This window comes from Lithobates pipiens, unplaced genomic scaffold, assembly GCF_037356315.1.
Source record: "Lithobates pipiens isolate NorthernLeopardFrog02 unplaced genomic scaffold, aLitPip1_a1.2 Scaffold_18, whole genome shotgun sequence".
Classification (NCBI taxonomy): domain Eukaryota; kingdom Metazoa; phylum Chordata; class Amphibia; order Anura; family Ranidae; genus Lithobates; species Lithobates pipiens.
In genome coordinates, this window is record NW_027507758.1 from 378,070,128 (window position 1) to 378,085,952 (window position 15,825).

Sequence of the window (15,825 nt, forward strand, 5' to 3'; positions counted from 1 at the left end):
ATCTGTCCCATTACTGTAACTCCCTTTCTTATCTGCCCCATCACTGTACCTCCAGCACATCTGTCCCACCTCTGTTCCCCCTGCTCTTCTGCTCCACCACTGTAACCTCCTGCTCATTGTACCTTCTTTATCCTCTCCACCCCTCTACACTTCTGCCCCACCTCTGTACCCCCCTGCTCCTCTGCCCCACCGCTGTAGCTCCCTGCTCATCTATCCCACCAATGTACCTCCTTTCTCCTCTGCCCTGTCACTGTACCCCTTGTACATCTGCCCCACCTATGTACCCCCATTCTCTTCTGCCCAACCACTGTAACTCCCTGCTCATCTGTCCCACCAATGCACCTCCTTTCAGATCTGCCCCACCGATTTCCCCTCACCGGCTCTTCTGTCCCACCGCTGAACCCCTTTCTCATCTGCACCAACACTGAACCCCCCTGCTCATCTGCCCCATAACTGTAGCCCCTTGGTCTTCTGTCCTACTGCTGAACCCCCTCATCTCTTCCACCACTATACCTCACTGCACATCTGCCCCCCCCCCACGCTGTACTCTCCTGCTCATCTCCTTCATCGATGTACCCTCTTCTCGTCTGATACATGTGATATGCAGAGTGGTGAAAGAAAGCAGAGATGACACATCTACCTGTCCTGTAAACACTCACTATATCTGCTTACTTGTATGCTAAAACACAAACTAGGTAACAGAAAAACATGTTGATCATGTTGATCAGTAGTTCAATGAACTACCTTGAGCGCTCATCTGCAGCGCTGGTAGTTCATTGAGAGCAATGTTGATATTTGTTGATCATTGATTCACAGGGATATGTACATGAACGATGTGCCTGTGCATGGCCACACTCTTTTTGAATTGCCACAGGGGGTGTGGGGAGAAGATCCCCAGCTCAATGTCACTGGGAGGGGAAATTGGGGAAAGAGCAAGCAGATGTTGAACATGTTATGCCCTAAATATGGGTGTAACATGTTTATAAAGGTGAACGTATCCTTTAGGATGTGGTCATTTCTCCTGTCCTGGCACTTCATAGCCTCAAGATTTGTGATGGGCAGTCCGGAAATCAAATGCATTATTTATGCCTCTTGAAAGCCTGAAGGTGCTCCTGAGATCTTGGGCCTCTCTAAACATCTAGGCAGCAAAAAAGTCTCACATATGTGGTATCCCTATACTCAAGAGGGCTATGCCATGTGTGAGAAATAATTTGTTAAAAGAACACCATTGTGAAAAAAAAAAATCTAATTTTATTTACTTAATGCTCCAAAAAAGTATAGCTTTAAATTAAAATAAAAAAGAAACTGGCATTTTAAGGCCTCAAGAAATAATATAGGCAGTCAGAAAATCAGGGGAGTTAAACTGAATATATCATAGTTTGTAGACTCTATACCAGAGATTTAAATAGAACCTTCAGGGCCCTGGTGCAAGAAGCCATGATGGGCCCCCCTTCCATCCGAGCCCCGGGCTTTCAGTTCTGGGAGGGCGTCCATGGACATCCTCCCAGGACCCTGTCTCCCGTGTGCCCCCTGCAGCACACATGCAGCACGCTCTGTGACTACTGGGTCCTCACAAATATCACCGATCACGCTAAAGGGCCAATCACAGCCATGTGATTAGATGATTACATCTAAAACGGTCTTGTCAGTTATCGGCAGTCCCTTTCTCCCACACTGTGTTTGTGGGAGGAAAGGAGAGCTGTTAACCGGCAAAACTGTCAGTATAGTGTTTACACTGGTAATCAGGACATTGATCATCCTGATTATCAGTGCAGCCCCATCAGGCACAGCGCTTGCGCAGTACGGAGCACAAGGAGATTCGGAAAATCTCCGAAGATGAACGGCGCCTGCGCCATGAGTCCAGGTGCAAGGCCCACCATCCAAGTGGACATAGGTCTGCACATATTAGAGGGCCCCTTGTGGGCTCGATTCGCTCGCCACGCTTCGGGCACGGCCTCGCTTCGCTCGGCTCTTTTTATTCTAGCTCTATGTCCACTTGGATGGTGGGGCTTGAACCTGGACTCACGGCGCAGGCGCCGTTCATCTTTGGATATTTTCGGAATTTGCTTGTCCTGTGTACTGCACATCGCAGTGCACAGCGGACACTATCTGACGGGGGACACTATTTGACATGACACTGGCATCGGCTAGTTTAATAGAAACCAACCAACACTTGGCCTGTGTGTATCGGAGTCAATCGGCCGACTTCTGTTGAAGGCACATGATGGAAAAAGGTCTGCCGACTGGAACCGGATCATCCAGTGGCTGAGAGCACTGAACGGAGTGTTCCGGCAGGGAGCTTTCCCTCAGTCAGAACACAATAGCAGGGCAGGGGAGATTTCTTTACCAACGCCGGTTAGTACAGCAGCTCCTCCTGACCTGTACTTTTTTTGTTTAGCCCTGCTGGGTTGAAAAAAAAACTTCTAGTGTGAACGAGGCTTTAGTGTACCATAACTTGAAATCTACATACTGCTTAAAAAAGCACTTCCCAACAAATTGTACTGAACTTCTGATGTGTGTGTGTGTGTGTGTGTGTGTGTGTGTGTGTGTGTGTGTGTGTTTTCTAACCTCAAAAACAGAACCCAACTAAATTGTACCAATCTACAGTAAAAAATATGAGGATAATGTAAACTTTTTCATAAATATACAATACAAAAATTTTATTAAGCAGGTCTGGACCTCACACACTTTTTGCACATGAAATAAGGTGTTGTAATGTGCCCAGTGCTCTAGGCTGAAATAGTATATATTAAGCTGATATAATAAACTTATCAAGTGGGTTAACAGGTGCTTTTGCAATCCACGTTTTATTTTACAAGTAATCTTTATTATTTCTACATAAGAATGGATACATATACAGAACATCTATGGTGTGAGAATGGGCATCACATTAAAGTGGTTGTATACCCACACTGAAATGTACAAAAAAAAAACTGTAAGGAAAAGGCATAATGACATAGTATGCACCGCTCATTATGAAATACTCACCTTAGAATGAGTCCTCGGGATCTGATCCTGGTCCACGCTAAGAGAGCTGACATGTTCCCTCTGTGTTTCTTCTGGGTTTGCGGCTCCAGCGCTGTGAGCGCCCGGAGCCGTGATTACTTCACTCCTGCGCATGCAACACGGGAGTCTTCTTCCTGGCAAGGTTCAGTGGCATCTGCTGAACCTTCAGCCGGGTTTTCACAGCAAATGTGCCGCTGACGTCAGCGGCTGCATGCAAAGTGAATATCTCCTAAACCATACAGGTTTAGGAGATATTCATTTTACCTACACGTAAGCGTTATTATAGGCTTATGTGTAGGTAAAAAAAACAAAAAAAAGGATATTAGATCCTAGAAAAATTTAACAAGTTGCAATTATTGCTGATATTTTATTAATGTCACTTAATGACAGGCAAAAAAAATATCTGTTTTTTACATTTGTCCCTGTAAAAAATGATTGGTCTTAGAAATCCAAAGTGTCTGTCCATAACTTGTTATTTAATCATCTGTCGTGTACTGTAGCTGGAGATCCAGATTCCAGACACACCTAATAAAAAAGCTGCTCGCTCTATTAGTGCATCCGTTCCATTTATAATTATTTTCCCAGCCATCTGGATCTAGAGAAAAAGAACAAAAAATTAGTCTGCAATGCACATTAGCACTTAAAACTATGTATAATATAAGTATAGAGACGTTTTATGGATAACCGGACATTTGCAGAAGATATATGGATTTATTTAAAAGAAAGTATAGTAGGGGCTGTATACTAAAGCTGCCCATGCACTAGTAGATTTTCGAATGAATGTGTATATGAAAATAGACTTGGTAACCGGTCCCAGAACAAAATGAGTGGAGCAGGCGGATGACATGTCTGTGTCCACTCTGCATATGCACAGCGGACACAGACACATCCCACTTTACTCTATGGGCTCTCCAATCTAATCCAGATAGAAAGGGATGCATCCCCTACTGTTTTTTGTTTTTTTGTTTTTTTTTGTAGATTGGAGGCAGGCAGTTGTAAATGGACACAAGTTCGTTTACATCTGTCACTCCATAAAGGTGAATGGAGGGTCCGATAGGGTCAGACTGATCGTGTGAAAGGGGCCTAAGGCTGCTTTCACACTGATGCTTTAGCCGCACCATGGGTGCAGCGTAGTGCACCAGTGGCTTTCCTGGGTTAGCTGCACATTGCCCTAGATTTCTATTATAGGTGTGGTGCACTTTCTGAAAGCGGCATCAGTCTACCAGTGACAGGAGCCAGCTGTACACAGGAAGCATCGGCTTATGCAGCTCTTCTCTTCAGCCACTTACTTCCTCTACCCCAGGCTTCATTCACAATATTCACAACACTGATATGCTCTGGGATGGCAGGTTGGGCTAAAGTTTTTTTTTAGCCTATTGCATTCTTTGTATTAAGGTAAAAAAACCTGAGGGCAGCTCCCCCAGCCTCTCCCAAGCCCAATTCCGAGCCAGCAATGTACTGGAGAGCAGCAGCTCAGTCACTTCTCATTGGCTCAGAGACCGCAGTGAAGACATTGGCTCCTGCTGCTGTCAATCACAACCAGTGAGGAGGGAGTGGAGGCAGGGCCAAGACAGGGTTATTTTCATTGTCGTTTTTGCACAAGTTGATTTAACCATTATATAATCACATACTGTAACATAAGACTTAAAATATGTCAGAACCAAATACTGCAAGTCAGAACTAAGCCTATAAAAGGGATAATGTCTGATGGAAACTAAATCAAAAATAGTAGTTCTTGAATTACAATGCTGTTATGGAGAAGGTAGTGGCAAAAGAGTCATAATAAAATCTCCAGTATGATTGCGGCCAGGGCTACCATTGATTAAATCAGATCCTCTTAGCAGGTGACCACACTGAGTTAATGGGACCTGTCAGCTTCTTAGTAGTACGTGATCCAACAGGTATAGAATACATAAAATAAATGCCCACTTATGTATTAATATGTTATGTATTTAATGTTAATCATTGATTATATATTTATATATTTATATTACACACACGGTAGCTCACAAAAGTGAGTACACCCTTCACATCTTGGTAAATATTTTATTATATCTTTTAATGTGACAACACTGAAGAAATTACACTTTACTACAATGTAAAGTAGTGAGTGTACAACTTGTATAACAGTGTAAATTTGCTGTCCCCTCAAAATAACTGAACACACAGCCATTAATGTCTAAACTGCTGGCAACAAAAGTGAGTACACCCCTAAGTGAAAATCTCCAAATTGGACCCAATTAGCCATTTTCCCTCCCCGGTGTCATGTGACTGGTTATTGTTACAAGGTTTCAGGTGTGAATAGGGAGCAGGTGTGTTAAATTTGGTGTTATCACTCCCACTCTCTCATACTGGTCACTGAAAGTTCAACATGGCACCTCATGGCAAAGAACTCTGAGGATCTGAAAAAAGAATTGTTGCTCTAAATGAAGATGGCCTAGGCTATAAGAAGATTGCCAAGACCCTGAAACTGAGCTGCAGCATGGTGGCCAAAACCATACAGTGGTTTAACAGGGCAAGTTCCACTCAGAACAGGCCTTGCCATGGTCGACCAAAGAAGTTGGGTGCATGTGCTCAGCGTCATTCCTGGAGGTTGTCTTTGGGAAATAGATGTATGAGTGTTGCCAGCATTGCTGCAGAGGTTGAAGGGGTGGAGGGTCAGCCTGTCAGTGCTCAGACACTGCATCAAATTGGTGAGGAGTACAAAGATGAGTGTGTCTTGCCTACAGTCAAGCATGGTGGTGGGAGTGTCATGGTCTGGGGCTGCATGAGTGCTGCCTGCACTGGGGAGCTACAGTTCATTGAGGGAACCATGAATGCCAACATGTACTGTGACATACTGAAGCAGAGCCTGTTCCCCTCCCTTCAGAGCCTGGGCCCAGGGCAGTATTCCAACATAATAAATGACCCCAAACACTTTTCCAAGACGACCACTGCCTTGCTAAAGAAGTTGAGGGTAAAGGTGATGGACTGGCCAAGCATGTCTCCAGACCTAAACCCTATTGAGCATCTGTGGGGCATCCTCAAATGGAAGATGGAGGAGCGCAAGCATCCACCAGCTCCATGATGTCATCACGGAGGAGTGGAAGAGTAATCCAGTAGCAACCTGTGAAGCTCTGGTGAAGTCCATGCCCAAAAGGGTTAAGGCAGTGCTGGAAAATAATGGTGGCCATACAAAATATTGACACTTTGGGCCCAATTTGGACATTTTCACTTAGGGGTGTACTTACTTTTGTTGCCAGCGGTTTAGACATTAATTGCTGTGTGTTGAGTTTTTTTGAGGGGACAGCAAATTTACACTGCTATACAAGCTGTACACTCACTACTCTACATTGTAGCAAAGTATAATTTCTTCAGCGTTGCCACATGAAAAAATAAAATATTTAAAAAAATGCCAGGGGTATACTCACTTTTGTGAGATACTGTATATAATTATGTGTATATATTACTGTTCTATTGTTTAAATGTGTAGCGATTATAAAAATGGGCCCCTCTTTGATTTGTAATAAAGAAAAAAAAATGGTTCTCCACCATTTATTAAGGGGTCCCACCATGCAGCATCCTAGTGAAGGGCACATTCCTATAATTCCGGCTGCTTTTCACACTATTTTCCACAGCTCAAGCACAATGAACAGAACATGTTCAAACATTGACATCAAGCAGATCTCATACATATAAGCATCTTGATATTACAGACAGAGTGAAAACTGCTATGCATGCACCAAGGTGTACCTGAATTACAATCTAGGTCATGGTTAAACTGGCCAAAGATGGTCTGAATCTCGGCCGGTCCTTGTTGAACCATGTATGGGCAGTCTGAATGTACTTGAGTACAGCCAGCCTGTCAGATTTTACTGAATGTGTTGATGGGGGAATTGAGTGATTTTCTTTCCTGCAACTCATGGCTGCAGTAAAGAAAAAAAAATGCGTCTTTAGATAATGTTTTGTGAAGTGTTGGCAGAAAAGGTCTACAATCACAATGCCACATCCTCATGATCCCTGCTGTTTAACAAAAGTGGTTCTCATTTATTGAATGGTAAAAATGTAGTGGAGTGGAATCAGGATGTCGCTACCATGCTATTAATAATTGTATTTCTTTCGTGCCTTTGAAAATTTTTAATTAACATCATTGATAAAAAAAAATGTAGTGGGGTGTAGAACCGTGCTTCTATTAGTTTAACCAAGGAAAAATTACAGATATTTAGTGTGAGGGTCTACCTCTGTTTAACCAGATTTGATAGCTTGATACAATTTGAGCTCTTTACTAAAATTAAAATGAATAATAAATGAATGCCTGAGTGTCAGTTACACAAGTTAAAAAATATACAGGTCTATCAAATCCAATCATAAAAGTAGCCAATGGAATGTGTACTAAGAAGGTCAAAAAAATAGGTGAAGAGCTCAAATGATATAGTATAGGAAATTCTTCTCTATTTAAATGAAACTGGTAATGAGAGAAGTATGGAGGATGCCACTGTTGACCTTCTGAATATGCAAGTTACCAGTTTATCATGCTGATCTAATGGAGAGATTTTTTTTTTTTTTTTTTTTGAGCTGCTAATTCCACTGAAGAGTTTTGCCTTCTTGACTCGGATTAAAGGTCAGAAGGTATTGCAGCCACTAAAATAGCAAGATAGCCAGGGTTCTAGCATTTTCTGAAGGAGGTCAGATTTTCATGAACAAAAGAGAAAAAGAGAAGACGGATGGACTGAAGGATCTTTAATTCTGGACAGTCTACGCCTGAATTAATAAAAGCACTAACAAAAACCTCCTTCCAGTCAGCTACTGCTTTAAATAGTTGGAACAGAAAGATGGTATATACCACAAGTTTACCTTGCCTAGGGAAACAAAAAACAAAAAAATCAGACGATCTCATGAATTAACGTAAACCTGTCTTTCCCCGTGAAGACTTGTGAGAGCTTACACAAGGAGTTGAGCTTACACAGGGAGTTGAGCTTACACAGAGAGATGAATTCCTACCCTGGCTACATGCCACAAAGCACCTAGCACGGTCACTTGCTAGAGGCAAAGTCACATGCTCACCCATACTCGGAGAGGCTATTCTGCTCATAAACCCCTATGCAGCCAAGTAAACATGCCTTGAGGTAATTCTCAAAACCCAGTCTCAGGCTGCAACACTCAAAATGATGTTCTGCAACCTACATGTCATGAATTGCCAACAATGTTAGGGGTATTTGCATCCTCAGCTTAGTAAATGTATGCAAGACCACCATAATAATTTATGGTGCTGTTCCCTGGCATATAGAAGAGTATCATTCTGGGCATCAGAAATGGAGGCATGGAAATAACATCTAAAGTACATTTACTAGACTGCACTATAATTATACTGCAGTTTTGCTACAGGAGTTTAGGCAGGAGCAGACCTAGAATAGTGCGCTAAAAGGTTTACTTGTCATATAAGTATAAAAGAAAAGGTTATCCTAATGCATTTGTTTCAGACAGACTGGCCTGAAATTTCATTTTCCAAAATAAATTGATCATTCACAAAATTAACAATGAAACATTTTGTCTATAATAAAATATGCCATGCAAAAATGTCAAGCCTACTTACATTAACGTAAAAGTCTTTCTAATTTCTACAAATCTCATTTTATCCTTGTTCCAAATGAAGTCATGTTATTATTCTGCCAGCCTGTGGAATAATGTGTGACTGCAGTCTACTGTGTTAATATTAAACAAGATTTAAATTGGATAAGATTGCCTGTATTTTTGAGGACCTAAAAGAATAGCAAACTGACAATCAGTCTTGAATAAATAGTACATGAATACAAAACGGAAAATCATAAATGTGCATTTTCCTAATCAAACAAACTGTGAAAAGATTCTAACCTTCTTGTTGCTATTGGTACCATACATGGTGTATATGATCGGTTAGTACAAACATGTCATTTGTTAAGAGATTACGTGAGTGAATTTGTACCATTAGTTGAAAAAAAAAAAAAAAAAGACAATTTAACGTTTTTTACTGAAACGAAATGTTAAAAATTATAAGATATGTATGAGAAGTTACCCAAAAGCACAATTAAAATGCAATGCACATAGTAGAAAATGTCTCTTTCTCCTGCAGATGTCACTTCTACACGAGTGACAGGAACTTCAGTTCCCCCCTAGTGTAAATGTAATTTCCAAGTTGCATTCATAAGCAGGTAGCAAAGTTAAAGATAGCATCATAACAGCAATGCTACCTTAGTAGAATGATGTTCTGTGCTGCAAATCACATTTTCAACAATCTCAGAGGGCACTGAACCAACAGCTTTACCTTTGCATAATAAATGATTTTTATTTCACTGCCGGGAACAAATAAAATCAAACTTCTTTGTAAAACACATACCTGCAATAATCGAATGTATCCTGGGGTAATTCTTCGGTAGCACAAAACCATGTTCAGAGAAAACTTTTGATAAGGGATGCTGAAATATTTAAAATATAAAACATTTAAAACCAGGGATTGCTCAGAGATGTTGGACTGGGCAACAGAAACAAAATCTATCCTGCACACACACTGTACTCTGACCTTGCACTGCACCGCACATAAGCCTTTTATGTCTCAATGTCTTGCCGGTATATAAAGCATATGCTAAACCAAATTGCATAAGCTGTCACATGTTATCAATAAGAAAGGCTTATGTGCTGGCAGAATACTTCAAATGCCAAGCCTCAGGCAGAGTACCTTCATAATATTATACATCTGTTTGAGAAAAAAAAAATCAGCAGCTGAGGAAATGAAGATCTGATCTCTTTTATATTGCACATGTCAGTGGTGGTGAAAATATTTAAATGGGAAGGATTTACATGATAACATTATAGATGTGTGTAGTGCAATTCTATGCTGTGTTTCCTGCAATCTGCTCAGATTACCTATAATGAACCTAATTATGTGTTAATACCTAAAAGAAAGAGTTATCACGTGCGATGGCTACACTTGTACATACAGAATATAGAGCAAAGGTTGAAATTAAACATATTATGCAATCTTAATTAAAATGGGACTCTAGTTCCAGCATTTTTCTATAATTTTATTAGAATAAAAGGAAGAATCTCAACTCAGTCAATTTTTATTGGCGTCTGCGTCATCGTTGATGATATTCCTATTTGCTTCTTACGCAAGACACAAAGTAAGAAATGGAAACAAATCTCCCCAACATAACAGAAAATCTCATATTTGACAGTTGTCAATGCAATGTCTTTTTGTCTTGCTTCTTGTTCTGGGGGGCAACTGCAATTCCACGTACACACGATCGGACTTTCAAGCAAACGGACTTGGCCACACACAATCACTCCATAAGTCCGGTGGATTTGAACGTGATGCTCTAGCTTCGGTTTTAGTCTGCCGGACTAGCACACAGACGAACGGATTGTCCGCTAAAAGCCGAGTCTGGCAGGCAATTTTGAAGCAAGTCTTATTTCTAAGTCCACTGGAGCCCACACATGATTGAATTGTCCGGCGGACTCTGTCCGCCAGATAGTCCGATCACGTGTACGCGGCATTAGACTTTAGACTGAAAGTAAAACGAGGCAGAAAAAACAGGATCTGTGTGCCCTCAAAACGTGAGATGGCGATTACTGTTTACAGTAATAGTGTGTGGGCTCAATTACACCAGCCCACATGCTAAAACAGGTACACACTGTTGTACATTATGTAGAGGGAATCACGGGCCAAAAAATGCATTGTTAAAAAGCATCACATTGTTTTTTTTTTTTACAGGATAAATTTACCTTTGGGAACATGTTACATGCTCCAACTTTTAGTGTGGAACATGAAACATGTTCCCAATAATGCAGCCACTGTGCGATCCCCTCCCCCCCATGACAGCAGTATGGGGAGGAGTTCCCCATATTAGCTGCCACTTTTTGAAATCAGGGTGGCCATGCGGGGCTCGGCCCACATGGCCTGTCAGTGGCTCAATGCAAGGGGTCCGGTGCGTCCCCATTCATGGTTTCAGGTCCAAATTAGGTCTGACTTTTTTCCTGAATTCAGACCTGAAACGGATCCAAAAGACACACAGGACAATTCTGCAGTGCACTTTTTGCGGCTGCCCGGGAGGTGTGAACCGGCTCTCAATGGACACTCTCCTGTCATGCCAATTGAATGCGGGAAAACCCGCATCCAATTTGCATAAGTGTGAACCCAGCCTCAGACAGCTCTTTGTGTGAATAAACTACTAGCCCTGACATCCTTTGTGGCTGTCGGCTTGTAAATCTCAATGAACTACCACAGTTCTGTGGTAGTCCATTGATTCTTCCTGTTAGATTGTATCTACTTGCCCGTGCGGGATGTATGGGCACACAGTCAGATACTCTGAAAGATCTGGAGGAGACCTGAATGGCACCAACGATCCGCTGATCACTGGTGCAATGCTTTACAGGGTCCTAAATAAAAATAATAGATGCACATGTTTATACCTGCAAAAAATGTGCATTTATTATTTTATTTCTAAAATGTGAACTTAGCCTTTAACTATAAAAAAAAAGACAAGGCAAGGTATTGCTGTATGTTGTGACGCGCTGCAGTGACAGATGGTGCTGTGACTTGCGCTTCACATTATGGTTTTATACAGGGCATCGAACCACACCTCAATGTAGCATCATGGTCTAAACAAATGTTTTCTAAAGCCCTATACACACTATCAGTTTTTCTGCTGACTTTTTCCTTCAGATTTACCAAAACCATATAAGATTAGGTCAAACCTTAGGAGTTTCCATTTGTATGCAATCAGGCAGGCCCTTGCACTACATGGTTTTGGTAAACCTGAAGGAAAAACTCAGCAGAAAAACTGATAGTGTGTATGGGGCTTTAGTGTTCATGAGTTGAGCCTGCATTGGTCTATGCTACTCAACTCAGGTCAAGGAATATAGGGGTTGGTTTACTAAGAGTGCAAAATCTGGTGCAGTTGTGCATGGTAGCTAATCAGTTTCTAGTTTTAGCTTATTCAATGAAGCGTTGATGAAAAAAATGGAAGCCGATTTCAATGTAGAGCTGCACCAGATTTTGCACTCTCCAGTTTTAGCAATTCAACTTCATAGTGTGAATGAGCCCTAAAAGCGCTATATCTTACATGGAATGCTGGCATTTCTTCGTGCCGAGTCTAGTTACGGCATTGCTAGCTGTACATCTCGAAAGGTTGGAAGCGAGAGGTTTGAGTGCAGAATGGATACATCTTTTGTCTCCTAAACAAGGACAGACAAAACAATCAAAAATCACAGGTGCTCTAAGTATTTCTTACTCTATCCAAAGCAAAAATAAGTTCTACTTTTGAAGTTCCACTTTTAAGGCAACCTTACATAAAAATGCAAAATCCACTTACAGTATGTTGAAGCTCCCTGACCTTTTAAAAAAACAAGTGTAATAACTAAGACATCTTTTTTTGAGCAAGAGAAAGATCCCAGTTTCAAAGAGAACGCACTTCTGCATAATGCTAGATCATCTTCTTATGAGATTTGAGACAAGTAAAGATTACATTTTTCTCCACATCATCTTTTACAATTTTTTCCATATTTTTCACTGCTTTTTTATTTTATTTTATTGCATATGTCATGCATAATTGTATTAGCCAATTAACAATAACTAAGGGTGTTTGCCAATTTAATATGTTGCTTATGTTAATTCTGTTTTCTTCTTCAAATGCCGCCATTGTTAAATATGAGCATCCCTTTTCTTCCTTTGAAACACTACAAGAATGAAGAAATATTTATTTTTGCCAGTCAATGTACTGCTTATAGAAACATATTGTGCCGTTTATTGTAGCTATTACAGCTTTACTAACATACATAATCTTTTATGATGGACTGAAAACATTTGAGTATCCTATCAAAGCAGCTCACCTTGCATTGTGTATTACTACAAATGTTAGTGTTGCTTCCTTCTTGTCCACATCGGTGCCTGACCTCACAAATGTGCTTCTGGAAGGAAGGTCAAACATTTCCATAGACACACTCCTAAACCTTGTGGACAGCCTTCCCAGAAGAGTTGAAGCTGTTATGGCTGCAAAGGGTAGGCCAACGCAATATTTTACCCCACGGACTAAGACTGGGATGCCATTAAAGTTCATGTGTGTGTAAAGTCAGATGTCCCAATACTTTTGACAATATAGTGCAGGGATATGCAATTAACGGACCTCCAGCTGTTGCAAAACTACAAGTCCCATCATGCCTCTGCCTCTGGGTGTCATGCTTGTGGCTGTCAGAGTCTTGCTATGCCTCATGAGACTTGTAGTTCTGCAACAGCTGGAGGTCCGCTAATTGCATATCCTTGATATAGTGTATGTTTACTCCTCTACCCGCCAACGGATTTGTTTTTTCATTATACATGGTTAGTTGTGAGGCTATAAAATAAAGAGGTGATAAAGGAAGATTAATTGCTTATTTAGAAATCTTACCGCTTTGGTTCTGCAGTGTGAAAAATGCATGCAAACCAAAAGATTATGCTGTATGGAATTATTCTGTAATCTATGCATTGCAAGTGTGAATTTAGCCATTTACCTGATGGTTTGTGTTCATGTTAAACATAAAAAGTCAACAAAAGCTATTGAAAGGATAAGCCAGTTGGTGGCTCTGATACTCTCCTTCAACGAAGATGTGGAAGCAGCTGTTCTGGTCACCTGCAGATACAAAGGTTATTAGGGTAGTAGGGACTTCATAGATTGTGTTACCTGTTATGGTTTTCAGGCAGGTGGTTGGGCTGGGAGGTGGGTCTTATTTCACTAAAGGTTCTGTTTAACTCGCAAATATCTTTCAGATGTGAGTATAAACTGGAGTGCAAGGAACAAACACACACATACAAATGGCATATAGAATAATTATTTAAAAACACTGCTCCTATACATATGGGGAAAAACATGGGACAAAATAACTCACATCCCTATAACATAACTTAGTTCCCAACATCAAGCCCGTATGGTGCTCACCAAATACCAACACCTCTTGACCACAAAATGCTTCAGGCCATCCAGTCACACTCATCTGATCTTGTACCAAGCAATACTCACCATATTTATTACAGCAGTAGTAATTTGGACTTGTGTAACACATAATTTACACAAGCATTATACTAAGTCAAAAGAAAAGCTACTGAAGGAAATTACCGTATATACTCGAGTATAGGCCGACCCGAATATAAGCCGAGGCCCCCAATTTACCCCCAAAAAACTGGAAAACTTATTGACTCGTGTATAAGCCGAGGGTGAGACATGGCTGTCCATCCCTGTGTGTCCGTCCATCCCTGTGTGTGTGTCCGTCCATCCATCCCTGTGTGTGTGTCCATCCATCCATCCATCCATCCATCCCTGTGTGTGTGTCCGTCCATCCATCCCTGTGTGTGTATCCATCCATCCATCCATCCCTGTGTGTGTGTGTGTGTGTGTATTCATCCATCCATCCATCCCTGTGTGTGTGTGTGTGTGTGTATCCATCCATCCATCCCTGTGTGTGTGTGTGTGTGTGTGTGTATCCATCCATCCATCCATCCATCCATCCCTGTGTGTGTGTGTGTGTGTGTGTGTGTGTGTGTGTCCGTGCAGCCTTGTGTGTGTGTCCAGCCTACCTGTGTCCCAAGCCTCCGTCCCGAGCCTCCTCTGTCCCGTGCCTCCTCTGTCCCGTGCCTCCTCTGTCCCGTGCCTCCTCTGTCCCGTGCCTCCTCCGTCCCGTGCCTCCTCCGTCCCGTGCCTCCTCCGTCCCGTGTCGTGCCGATGGATCGCCGCTCTTCTCGGCGGCCATTCTACAATTCAAAAGCCGCGCCTCCGTCCTCCGCCTGTGATAGGCGGAACACTCAATTTCCCAGCAGCCTGTGTTCCGCCTATCACGGACATCCTCTCATACTCGTCCGTAGTATGAGAATGAACGGATGTCCGTGATAGGCGGAACACTGACTGCTGGGAAATTCAGTGTTCCGCCTATCACAGGCGGAGGCGGAGAAGGAGGCGCGGCTTTTGAATTTTAATGTCCGCCGTCTGTCTGCTCGATACGCTGATCGAGCAGTCAGACGGCGATGACTCGAGTATAAGCCGAGGGGGCACTTTCAGCCTCAAAAAAGAGGCTGAAAATCTCGGCTTATACTCGAGTATATACGGTAATAAAAATAAAACAAACAAAATGAGAATGGGGCTATGATAAAACTGATGAACCGGCCATTAAAAGGATTTTTTTTTCAAGGTTCTAAATAGCACAGGAAGTTGAAATGCACAATGCAGACAGGAGAAAAATAGAACAAATTCCTCTATGGGACTTTGGAAGGCAGAAACTCCTTGACAATCAATATGTGTTAAAAATATATTCATATTTTTATTAGAAAAGTTGAAATTGAGAATTAAAAAGTCAAAATTGGATGCATAAATATTTACATGTGAAATATCAAAAAAACACATGTATATACAAACAACCACTTGACTCTGTCCAGTAAGCAGAACTAGGACAAAGAATTACTGACGCGTTTTAAGGTTAGCAGCAATAAAACCTCTTCTTCAGGGGTTAGCGGTTCAATAATTGGCTGCCTACAATTAAATAGAGAACAGAGAAGCAGTAAGCATTCATCATACAACATATATAGGTAAACTTTGCAGTAAACATATAGGAATAATGTAGTATAAATTCTAACCATATACTTTTTGAGAATCACCAATACTGCATCCATTTAAAAAGATCCACTGACAGAGATCAACCAGGTTTCCAGGCCCAGACTCAGAGGATGCCCTACATCCAACCAAGCCCAGAACTACCAATGCTGAGGCAAAGACCCCTCAAAAATGTAAGGTCTAAGAAAAAGAGAGGGAGAAAGAAAGGCAAGAAAAAGGCTATTTCTTATAG

At 41.6% G+C, this 15,825-nt stretch overlaps 1 long non-coding RNA gene across 3 annotated transcripts; it reads right to left on the bottom strand.

The window, feature by feature from the left end:
- Positions 1-2,788: 2,788 nt before the first annotated feature.
- LOC143988301 (uncharacterized) lies at positions 2,789-14,595 on the bottom strand. Of its 3 annotated transcripts, XR_013276817.1 has the most exons (5): positions 13,507-14,595; positions 12,084-12,195; positions 9,359-9,437; positions 8,579-8,744; positions 2,789-3,601 (listed from the first exon to the last, which is right to left on the bottom strand). It is a non-coding gene; the product is annotated as an uncharacterized LOC143988301 (long non-coding RNA). The 3 variants fall into 3 exon arrangements; XR_013276816.1 differs by having other exon boundaries at positions 12,084-14,580; XR_013276818.1 differs by lacking the exon at positions 8,579-8,744 and having other exon boundaries at positions 12,084-14,571.
- Positions 14,596-15,825: the final 1,230 nt, after the last annotated feature.